Source organism: Anarrhichthys ocellatus, unplaced genomic scaffold (assembly GCF_004355925.1).
Source record: "Anarrhichthys ocellatus isolate YVR2014 unplaced genomic scaffold, GSC_Weel_1.0 scaffold34, whole genome shotgun sequence".
Lineage (NCBI taxonomy): Eukaryota > Metazoa > Chordata > Actinopteri > Perciformes > Anarhichadidae > Anarrhichthys > Anarrhichthys ocellatus.
Genome location: NW_022280064.1, coordinates 1,321,330 through 1,334,480, shown reverse-complemented (window position 1 = coordinate 1,334,480; position 13,151 = coordinate 1,321,330).

Below are 13,151 nucleotides of genomic sequence, written 5' to 3'. Positions count from 1 at the left end.
ACGTGTGTTGAGACTCCACATACATGAGCTTTTTGTGTGTGCTTTTATCCAAATCTCCAGTGGTGTACATCTATCTATATACAGCAAATAAAGAGAACATGTGAGTTTTATATTTTCATCCTAAGAAAAAAAAAAAAAGACAAAGTTCTGCGAGTCGTCATTGTGTTTTTTCCTCTCCTGATGAACACCAGCTCACCTCTGGCTCTGGTTGTTTGATTTGTAATCTCTTTGATTCATTTAAATGGGAATGTAATCCTTTGCCGCCACCTGCTGGCCAGATGTGTTAAACATTCAACACCCTTCAAAGCCTGATGACGCTTATCCTCATAAATATGTCCGATCGCTGCGGCGTTCACTGAATCCTACTCAAAAGATGTACATCCAGTGTTTATGCATCTCTGTACAGTCAACATAGACTATGATTCTACCTCACAATGGAACCTTCAAATGACGGCAGTTTAAACAAACACGTAGCAGCTCATTGAGTTCATGCCTTAGGCCTACTGACGAAGTCTGACTGGCATTGGTATTCTGGTTTCATTCAGAAGTATGGAAGCCATAAACGCGCATCATTCAAACACCATTTTGAATATCGTCTTCTCCGACTCACCAGTTAAAGGAGTTGAACATTAATGTAGCAGCAAAGTATTTGCTATGTAAAGATATAGAGTAATGTCTGAGGTCATTTAGATATGTTTTTTCTTTATGTCTTCAACTCAAATGCATCAGTCATTGGCAGGAATTATTCATTTGTTTCCAGCAACCAAAGATCTAAGACTGAACACATTTCCGACACAATTTGGTGGTACTTCCTTTCTAATTTATAACATGTTTCTACTTAATCTGAATATATTCCAGTTAATCTTACTTCCATATACATACGTGGTAAATGTCCTTTAAATGTCCACACATGCATCCTTCCACTAACTTCACCAAGTCATCTCTGTCAGCTCAATCTCGCCCATTTGAATACAATTACTGCCGAATGATTTGACAGAAACATTTTAAGTGACGGGAGGAAACAACCTTTTGTTTTCTCGTGATAACAAAATGAATTATCTCGTTATCTTGAGCTTGTTTTCTCAAGATAAGGATGTTAAAAACAGATGTTTGAATGATGCCAGTTGGTGTTAGGGTACATAAGCAGTCATGTTTAAGCAGAATAACTTGAAGCACACTGCTCACTCTTCAGATGTTGCTAGGCGCTTGCCCTGATGCTCTCCAGACGGGCTTGTCTAAGGTCACTGAGGTTCCTCTATTCATTTGAAGACAACAGCGAGGTTTGGCCCCCCGCCAGCCCTCTTGTGTCTAGCACCCCTGCTGGGACCTGCACTGAACCCAGAACCTGTGGGGGATTCAGAAAAACAAATGGATTTCGCCATTAAAACACAAATAGCTGACGGTGACGACGACACAGTGGACGAGACGTTGCGACCCCTGACTTGTGAGCATCCTTCTCTGAACATTGTTGTGTAAAGTGCTGCATATCTGATCTGATGGATCCCCCCCCCCGCTGCTTTCCACAGATCCTATATTTCTCAGGGCCAAACATAAATTTACGACTAACTCTAAACGAGCAAACTATTGTGGCATCATAGCCTTTGTCTCTAAATGACTGCCCTAATGAGGATGCAGATTGTCTCCCACCAAAATATAAAAAACAATTTGCCTCATTATCAACACGTTGCACCCCAATTATCTAAGAGGAAATATTCTGCTGGATGGTACATCATTGAAAATCAAACTACATCAGTGTTTTCAGTGTGTGTGTGCGTGTCTCTCTCTCTCTCTCTCTCTCTCTCTCTCTCTCTCTCTCTCTGTTTCTCTCTCTCTCCCTCTCTCTCCCTGGTCTCAGATGAGGTCACTTGGGTTCATTGTTTTTCGGACCGCTGTGTTGTCGATCTTCACTTGGAAAACGTTGCGTTGCTTCTCTCTTCTTGTGATCAGATTTCCCCCCCCCCCCTGGTCGTTTGCAACCAACAAACGTCTTGTCACGACAGGGGATGTCAGAACCTATCGCCATGGAAACAGAGCTCAAAAGTTTGGAGCGTCGACCCCCATTGTGACTACATCCAATCAGATTTAAGGAAAAGCTTTCAACGCTGCACATTACTTTACTTCTGAATTGCAGTGTGGGTACATCTGTATGGACCTGATTCTGTGCCTGGGTCTGTGTGAGAGTGTAGGTGTGTGTGTGTGTGTGTGTGTGTGTGGAGGGGGTGGTGGTGTTTGTGAGGATTGGTAGCTAGGAAGTGACTCATCACACCACCCCAGGGGTTTGAGATCTGACTTAGCTTCGTAGTCTTGTATCCTTCCTCTTCTTCTTTCCTCACGCTGAAGCTCCGTAGCACCTGAAGTCCTCTCGAGCAAAGCGAGTCACGCCTTGCTCTTCAGCCAAGTCCCAGTTGCTTTGATGCTCGACTCTCGGGCTTCAAAAGTCCTCGGCATCAAAGCCGGGGGACTTGGGATCAGGCCCAGCAGCGGCCCAGCATCCTGCCTCACGCACACGAGACAGAGAGACATCCGGCTTTAACGAGGGTAGCTCGGTGCTTCCTTACATGGCGGGACAATGTTGGGGGAATTACACTTTAGGACAATTTTTTTTTTTTATAATCCCAAAGCCTGGTGAAAGTAGCTTTCTCAGAGGGATTAAAAGATAGAAGAAGTTGTACCAAATTACAAAAACATTTAATAAAGAGAGAAAATGGAAATGAAAATCCTACAAATTTCTAGGTAAAACTCTTTAAGTACAAACATTACCAAATCCTTCTGTCCGTGGCTAACAATGAACTAAACTACCAGTACACACACTGCTGAACACTGTATTATACGCAGTGTATTTGCTTGTGTAACATGACTGCTGCTTGTTTTTGAGTTTTTGAGTTTTAGAGCAAAATGACTGCAGACATGTCAAGATGAAGTAAATACAACTTTACAAAGCCCACTTTGGGGTCCCACATGTTCATATTTGTCGTCTGTCATTACATCTTGAACCAGAAGGCAGGATTTAGTTTCAGACACCTGCTTCGCTTTCTACGGGCGGCTTGAGGCTGACAACACAAAGCTTGAAGGAATAAAAGGTGAGAAGGGCAAAACCCAGAAGGCAGTATGAGTTGTGATGGACGACAGTGAATGCAGTACACTGCTCCTTCTGCTCACACCAGTACAAGCTGTTCCTGAAGCTGCTCACACCCTCGAAGGCTGCAGGATCCTTTTCCTATCACGACACAAAGGCCACAGAGAAGCTGGTACATGTTATAAACTGACTTATGCAGTTGCTACACGTTGAAAATAAATTTATGTTTTCCGGTGTCACGACCATGAACAAACGTTCCCACTCCATTTCTTCCAAAGCGAGGACAGACGATGACCCAGAGAATCCATTGGATTTAAGTTGGAGGCTGTCAACATCCTGCAAAGTCCAAAGAGAAACCTTACTTAAGGGGCAGTGTGTCAAAGCGTTTTTATATTCAGAGCAGAGTTTAAACATGATAATGATGCAGATGTACGGTGTTAACCTCCAGAGTATCTTGGTGACACTGTAGGATGAAAGTGCTCTTGAATCATAACCGCTGAACTTTCATGTACGGTGTGTTCTTGATTTTAGTGTAGGGCTTTCAGTTATGGTTCGTGAATCTTTGGAGCGTTGGTTGGACAAAGCATAACCTTGGGCTATGTACTCGGCATTTTTCACTATTTGTTTTTAAACGCTCATCTGGAGCTGGAGACGACAATGATCATTGCCTATTAATTTACGTGTGGATAAGTCTTTATGACTTTAAGACCAGTCCAGTTATCACCTGACCCTAAATGCCACTTCTGTCTGCCTGATCAGAAATATAAAAGCTGTGGAGTGTTGACATTGTTAGTCTGCTTTTCACAAAAACGTGTGCTTATATACGTGCACCACATGCATATGTGCATTTGAAAGAAAAAACTGTGGTAACCTCTTCAGCAGTAATCCTCCTGCCTGTCAGTCCGAGTCGCTCTTCCACTGCGACTGTCTGGAACACACACACACACACACAACCTTTATTATCTTCCAGTACCTGGGGTAGCTGGGGACAACCTCATTGTCTGAAGCCATGCAGACACATAAGCCTTCATCTGTACAAGGGACACAGGTAGCTGTCTGATTATGTGTAGGGCAGATGAACACAACTGTGCAGACAAGGCGGCCTCGCCTGACTGTCTGGAGCGATCGCTGTTCACAGCACACAAGGTCAGCACACGGAGGGCAGAAACCACTGTGAGCGGAGCACTGGCTTGTATTTGGGAACAAAATCCAGGGACAAGGAAGGCAGAGGGGACTCTTTTGCTCTTTTTCCACTCGGCTGAGCGATAAGGTGGATGTGCAGAAAGTGATGGAGGCAACCTTTCGCAAAAAGGGGATGTTCAGATGAGAGGCTTCATCTTAACAACACGGGTGATTGTTTTTTGTCAGCGTGTGCATGGATGCAGTTCTGTGTGTTTCACACTTACCGTTTAATACTGTTTTTTACAGATTCAAGTGAATATAAACACATCATAAATAGGAAAAAAGCATGAAAACTGTAGTAGAGAAGACAAACATTATCTTACTGAGTAGGTTCTGCACTTTACAAATGTTTCTGTCCATGACAGGCCGCACAACGATCTTTCAACAGCACAGAAAGCAAATAGGAGCCTCTTCTGCTGGCTCTAGTTAGCCTGATCTCTGGAAGCCAACTGGGATCAAGCTGATTTAGTGCATACTCTAGGGTGACTCATACAAACACACAAAAAAGTGCGTTACTGATTTTGTTGCAGGTGGTGGAGGGAGGATTATCTGCTGGATGTTCACCCAGGATATGGATTGTGTCCCAGCTGCTGCTTGCACAAAATAATTCACCTGTCTGCACGCTTTGAAGGGAAAAAAACACCCCTCACTCTTTTAAAGCATGTTGCCTCAGGTTTTAGGAATCTTGTGAAAGGAGCTGGATGATTAGGCTGTTGGTCCTTGAACACTCAGGACGTGAGAGCTGTCCTAGTTCGAGGACATCCAAAGCGTGCACTGGACTGTACTGTGCATCTGAGCTTAATATGTCATTTTTATTGATTGTGTCAGATGCACGTGGGTCAGAAACAGAACAGCAGGTTCAACTTAGGTACAACTGTTATGACACCGACCTTACTTCACATCCTGTCGTGCATCTTGGAGAGGAGTCGGGTTATTTCTAAGGAGGCGCTCTTAAGCACACGATACGCCATCGCATGCACTGAGATTTCCCTTACTGTCTCTACATTATTGTACAAGGACATCTAATAGAAATAGCACTTTTACTGGGTGAATAGTGGATACAATGGACCACTAGTATGGAGTCAATCTGCATGCATGTGTATCTAAGTTCCTTTGAAGAAGAATCAGGATTTTGTTGATGTGGCTTGAGTCTAGACATTAAGGACCACCAGTTTAGGAGAAATAGATGAGATTAGTATTTGGTTTCTTCTTCACATGCGACAGCACAACAGTGCGTCCATTGATCCGATGAAACCCTCTGACACTGTCAGTTCCACATTAATCTCTCCACGCACTGGCTCAACCAAATCAATTCCCCATTACGTGAGATGATTAAGTCCAGTGTCAACATGACATGAACAATCTCAGCTTCTACAGTGAGTTGCTTTATGGTGTTTGTAATGTAGATGCAACGTCCATTTCACCATGTCGAGCATCTCTGCTTGGACAGGCGGGCTGACCCTGGCACCTGCAGTGGGCACAGCTGGAAGATGAGAAAGGTTTCAATGAATAGTCCAGTTGTTTTTCAAAGGCAGTGCACCACAGTCCTGTTGTGTGGTTAACAATAGGAATCATTCAACAGTTGTGAATAAACTATTTTAAATGGATTCTGCTATTGATGGCCACTGTAATCACTGGACCAGAAGCCTTGAACCCACTCATTAATAGAAAGTCATTTTTTAGATGTCTACAAACACACCAATAGTGCTTTTAACCTAGATATGGGTATTTGAATTGTATGCAGACCTGACACAAAGCTACATCATTTGTGCAGAATATTGGTTTATTTGGGAAAGGAAAGTAAACCTTGGCGTGTTGTATAGTTATGAAAACAACTATCCAAAAAAAGGTCCTGATAATAACAAAACATTTAAAGATCAAGCAGACTATGCAAATTGAAATTAATGATAAATGCCGATACAGAATTCATAGAAAATACTAGAATAAAGAATTTTACAAAACAACTTTCACAAACATCACTGCTCTGTGCTGAAGAGCATCAATCATGGAGAGACGAGGCTGCTTTGGAGGAACGGTAAGTAATTAGCGTGAGAAGAACAAGGCAGGAAACGGTATGATGCAGACAATAATTAAGGGATGGAAACTATATGAATCATGCAGTTATGTTTCTGTCTGTCTATCTGGCAGCCAGTCACTCTGCATATCACCTCAGCGTGGCATCTGTATCCCGGTTGCCGTGGCAACCCGGTTGCTATGTGATCAATTTATCTGGAGATCTGGCTGTTGCAGATGTCACCGGGTGCCGCTCTCCATAACAAAGCCTCGGTCAAATTTCAGTCAGGGCTCCCAACTCATTTCTTATTCTGACTAAGAAAATACTTGTATTCTTCTGATCATCCCGTGAAAAACACTGAACCAAATGCACATTGTGAGGTGTTCATCGTCTCAGATGAATACCTCGAGGTGCCGGTTAAGAGGCCTGTCAAGTGCAGCTTGACATACAGTCCCTCCCCGCCAACCTCCCGCTTCTCTCCCATCCTCCCCCTCTTCAGAGCCTACCGTGTAACCCCTGCATGACGCATGTTTCTGCACCTCTGACGTGTGGATCTGCACAGCAGCGGGAATACCACCTCCTTGCTTTCCCGTAGTTAATGCCCCTGAGCAGCATGAGAAATTATGTCCATTGCTCTTCTGTTTTCACCACAACGTGGCTAAAATCTGTCTGAATCATTGCTTGTGGGAACAGAAATCTATCGGAACAGAAATCTGTTTATTAAATTAGGGTTAAGGCTTTGTTTGGGTTGTAGAATTATGACAAGGGTAAGGTTAGTTAGATTGCAGATGATAGCGAAGTTTGTTCTAGGGTGAAAATGGCTTGAATTGTACTCGGATGTGTGTATCCTTTAAATGCACTGTAAACACACATATTTCAGTGTTTACAGACATTGTTAAGATTGTACTAGTCTAAATATACCATGTATTTTAAGAACAATATTTTTTTTCCATCTTTGAAACTGAAAGTGATGTTTAATTGTTGCACAGTGTAGCACAAATGGGAGTTACACTTGCATCTCTAAACTGATAATGAAAAATTGTATGCAAACTAAATGTTTTTATTTTTAATAAATTGTTATTACGATTTGGATATAATGGTGTTTGTTGTTTTCCCCCCTGCAAACATTTTTAGTTTTATTGTTTGAAGTGTTAGCTGACATGGTAAAGTAGAAAATGCAAAACTCTTAAAAGTGTTCTGTTGAAGAGTTAAAAAGGAGTAAATTGAAAATAACGTGTTGCGTAAGAATTACACTCAGGGAGTAAATACAAGAGGAAATGATGAAGGAGTTGATTTTGATTAACACTCAAAAAGACCTAGTGTCAAATTGAAATAACACTACAAGTGTTATTTACATCATCGTGTCAAATTTGAGTAACACTTCTCAGTGTAGTGTAGTGTAAAATATTAACTCTAACCAGAGTTAAAACTCTAAAAATGTAACACTATGTCCAGTGTAACTTTAACACTGTAGATAGGGACCATATGTTCACTGAATTAGTGTTAAAATTGACTCTTTAAGTGTTTCATTGACACTGTCGATTTTACTGTGTACGGTTAGCATTAGCCTCTGGGGAGGGAATGTAAGTCTATACAATCTCCTCACAAGTATAGTAGTGGAACTGTGTGTGTGACAAGAGAGAGCAGTAGCTCATCAGGTCCAGCTGCATCCCATTACTGTTGACAAGGCTCTTCACACTGGCCAGCTGTTAGCTGTGAATGGAAGCTGAGCTTCTTTTTGCCATGCTAGGCTGCATCATAGAGTCTGTGGCAAAATAGGGGAAAAGCAAATTTGAAGTGCCGCCTGTAGGTTTAAGGTTGTGTAGGTGGAGAGGCTGTGAGAAAGCTGCTTTGTTGAGGGAGCGTTGTAGCTGGTGTGTCAGAAACAATTGAATTAAGGTAGGGAAACACGTCACATGATGGAAGTTGAAACTGTTGCGTATGTCGACTGCTGGACTGTTTTTGCTGTGCCTGTTCATTCTGTAGATTTATGAAGGGAAGTCATAAAGTTTCGGTGTAGTGGTACATTGTTCGATGAAGCACAAATTTGAATACACTCCATAGACTGTATATCAGAACTTGATGTAGTCAACGTGACTTCATCCATTAGTTTGTGGACCATCTTGTTTTTTTTGCAACCAGAAGCGACACGAGAGGGTGGAGCTGAAAACTATGAAAGAGTTAAAGACGTGACACGGATAACTCCAAGACCTGACAATACTGTGGTAGCCATCTGTCAATCACAAGGTAGCCCCGCCCTAAAGCATACCCTGCTTTATCATCTATTTTACTCTAAAAGTCAACATAATTTACGAAATGAACATCATGCTCTATTGAAGAAAACTGAAACTAGCAATTGTGACCATAAACTTATGTTTATAATGTTTACTGAGGGAATAAATCAAGTGAGAAGTAGAGTCATTTTCTCATGGACATCAACCAGACTTCTTTTCTCAACCAGATGAGTCGCCCCCTGCTGGCCAGTAGAGAGAATGCAAGTTTTAAGGCACTTCTGCATTGGCTTGACTTTTCGGACCTGGAGGTTGCAGCCTGGTGGAGCGATAAAGAAACTGTAACATTCCTAATATGAATGAAAGAACAATAGATGCTGTGTTTTCATTATGGTCTCTTTAGGATTATTCAATGTTCGATGCAGCCAATTACTAATATTTGTATAAAAAAGCTCATTAATTTCTGTTTTCTTTTGCTGATTTTTTTGGAAAAATATTTACAATTTGCTCAAATTATGAATGGAAGCTTTACTGTAAACATATACAGTATTGAGAGAAGGAATGATCCAGGACTTCTAAAGTCGTACATTTGAGTAGCATTTCAGGAAAGACGTGGAAAATGTGAACTCGTCTTGTAAATGCATCAACAGTCAAGAACTGAACACTCTTTCATACATTAGTTTAAACTTATATGAACTTATATTAAACTCCAATAAGAGCAAACTGTCATCTCTGGTCAACTCCCCACTGCCGATGACTCCTCACGGTTCCTATGCTTTTTCAATAACAATATTATTGCTTATGCTGTGTGCATAGTTTATGAAACTGAGAGTTATTGTCTAGTTCATTCTATTTATATTTTGTGCATTTCTATACACTATATGAGACTTCACCCTGAGGAACTAATATTCACAAGGCTCAGACTATATTCTATTAAAATGCTGTCCTGTTCAGTACAGGTGCGGTGAAGCCGCTGCATGCCATTTGTTTTCTTAATACCTTTTTTTTTTTACCTGTATGCAATTTATTGTTGATTACATATAAGGTGATCCTATCACTGATAGACAGCCAAAGGCCTGTCTTCAGTCTAACACCAAATAACAGGCTCCTGTCTGTATCTAAAATTGTAATGGACACGCTGTCCCATGGAAACAAACCTTGCTTTCTACATCATGTGACTTCAAGGGTTCGCAGCTCAACGGAGAGTCATGGGATTGGCTCGATGACTAGAAATACATTTGTTATGTCCCGTTAAACTGGACGTTGTCTCAAACCGCATAATGATCATTTTCATTTCATGAAACGTAACTGAATCACGATGAAGACCAGAGTGTATCAAGGCAGAGATAAGACCGAGACTTTGACGGGGTGGGAACGAGGCGAGACCAAGATCCGATCACGCTGCATGACACGCTTATGATAAACTGTGGGAAATGTGCAAACCATAGGCACTCCTCAAATATATCTGAAAGATCCATATTCCCATGAAAAAACGAATTATTTCATTGCTATGTGTACTGCATATGTGTGTATGTATAAGTGTACCATGAGAAATGTCTCGATAAATGAATCATAAAGTATTGCAGAGGGGAATCGTGCGTGTGGTGTGCTTCACCCTGATCGGTGTCACGTCTCCCGTTATCCTTCCCTTCTCTCCAGAGTATTAATAGTGTGTGTTTTCTTCTTCTCTGGTCGTCTTTGTACCACGCAACGATGGCAAGCGCTCCAGCGTTTTTCCCGCCTCGTGCTTTGTGTTGCTGGTTGATTTCCTGTCTTCAGTCTTTTGGATTTACGTGTTACCTTCTACCTGACTGTCATTACCTGCCTGCCTTTGGACTCTCAAGCCTCTAAGTCAATTAGCAATATATCAATGAATTCCTCCTTCTGCCTCCTCATCTATTTACCTGCCTTTGGGTCCTTCCCCCTGCTGCCTGCACTCCTAATCGTGACACACTTTCTCATTAGTCATTTGATGGATTGTTCTTATAAAATAGTGATGAGTGCAGCTTTAAATAGACATGGAGTGTACTTAAAAACAATATAAATACAACCAGCGGGGGCACAAGATTTTAAACTTTGAAACAGTTAAACTATTAGATCATACAAGATTAAAAGCTATGTGGCCAGAACATCGTATCTCAGGTAAGACAGTTTTTGTGAGTTATTCAAAAGTTAATGAATTAATTTAACTAGGGAAAAAGTCTCACTGAGATTACATATTTTATTTTGTATATTTTTTTAAGAAATGGTTTGGTCAAAAACCAAATCACATTTTTATGATACAACAGGTGTCTCATCAACAAAAATGGTGTCTTTGACACAGTTTCACCTTTAGACCTTTAAGCTACTTCCAATACAGTTTACATTGATTCATTTATATTTTTTATGCGGCAGCTGTCAACCCAATAGGAAGTTTTCAAAAAAGTGATTAAAAGTATGCTTCATTTGTGAAAGCTGATTTATATTTTCATACTGACAAAATGAGTTGAAATTTTAATTTAAAGCAATCAAACAAGGTAAGATGTCGGTAATGCAGTTGTTTTCCCTCATTAAATGGAATTATCCAAAGTAAAAGTACTCATTTTCAAGAAGAGTTTAGTTTTCAAACTTGCATCTTGTGGAAAATAAAAACAAATCTAGTAAAGAATCTAGTGTATTTTGAGAAAGAGCACTTCAACCAAACGTTTGAGTCCAGTCTGGTACAGCAACACATGGTCTCATGGAATTCAGATATCCTGGAGGACCGTGTGGTCTGATGCAAACAGAAGCGGTATCTGATAAAACTCCAAACTTTGACGTACTGCCTGTAGTATGTCATTAGTTTTTTAACCTTTATCGAAAGGCTAATTGTGCAAGTTTTTTTTTACATTGGTCAGCAGCCTGATGGGACACCCTCATCTCTCCCAGACACATTATACTCACTTTTAAAACAAGTATTTCTATTCTTAAGAGTGACTTTTTTTTCTTTCTGCAGTCCAAGCATGGCTGTAAAAAGATTCACCCCTGGTTCATTATTTATACATTACTTGTGCAAACACTCGCTCATGCTTCAGGAGGTAGACCGAGACGTGTGTTTGATGGTTGACACGCTTCACTTTGTGCAGAGCAATGCAAACCTCATTAGCAGATCAGCTAAGCGCCGATATAAAACATCTTTTGGAAGCGTGTGTCCTGTCAGATGGTGCGTGTTAATTTCAAGGATATATCCCTCTTTTGGAGACGGTGGTAAAGAACATCAACGCTCCTGAAGCAGAAACTAAATGTGAAGAGTTCAAAACAGTCTACAAAATTAGAGGATTTGTGACAAACCTGCATCCACAAACAAGGGGACTCTTCAGTGAAGAGGAAAAAGCTGACTCAGCTTGTGTCTACCTGCATCCTGACGGAGAACTTTCTCAGGCTATTTTTTTAGCGAGTTGTGTTTAGAAGTTTGGCAGATAATAACTGTGTTATTGATATAAACCAGGTATGACCTGGTTTGGTGTTTGTCTATGTCAGCAGTGTTTACCCAACACTGAGGAAGTTTGACTTGTGTAAGTCACGCTATTCTGTGCATGCAATGAACTCTTGATGCCATGTGGGCCACAGTCTCAACACCCACAACTTCAATCACCTTCCAGCATCTCTCCACGAAGCTCATATCTCTACTGTTCTACAGTATATGTATTCAGGTTCCCTCATGCTTCAGTTGATTCTCATTATATCACCATGTGATGTATGGCTGTGCGTGTCCTTATGCATTCATCTTGCGTGCTGCATGGGGTGAGCTGAGAGCAGCAGAACTGGCATGACCCCCTCCCCCCCTCCTCCATCGTGAAGACTCCCTCGCTGTGTCTATGCTGAAAGGGAAGGAAAAAAAAGCATGTCCCTGTTTAAACTTCCCTTTTCAAATCGATGACAGCCCTTCAGGCGCATACACGACGATAAGAGGGTCAGTCAATCAGTGATGTGTCACCAGAGAGCTTATTGAAAATGACAGTGGTGACCTGAGATTGACTGATAACCCCAAAATTCAGCTAGCAGGATGAACCTTTTATTCTCTGCAGAAAACATCTGTCTTGACAGCAGAGTATTTTTTTTGTCAGCCTGGATGCCAAGGATACTTACATCATGTAACAACTATTCATAATGCACATCCTTCATAGAATATTCGATGGAACAGGGCCAGACATTAACCACAGCCAAAGTAAATCACACACAACAACAACACTGTTAACTGAACGACAATCGGAAAGCAGTCAAACTTCCACAGTGTCGGGGAAAAGCAACACAGACAAAACACCAAACCAGGTCATGATCCAAATCTCTAGTCAGTAAAATAGAGCCATCTTTTAGTGATTCCATTGGAATGTTGCTGTGGACATGCAGCAATTATGGGATCATCTCCTCAGAGTGAGTGTTAAGGGATCAAGTTTTCAGCTGGCTTAGTTCCCTGTGAGGATGCAGGAGACACAAATAGACACAAAAGCAGCTTCTCCTCTTCCCTGACGAGTGCCCTTTGTATGTGGATGCAGGTTTCACATAAATTCTCTAATTTCATGGACTGGAACTTTTCAGGTTTAGTGTGCATCAGTTGTGCAGAGGTGTGAAGACGCTCAGAAGCTGAGCGGAGGGCAGGGTTATTTTACTGTAAATGGACCAGAATTTA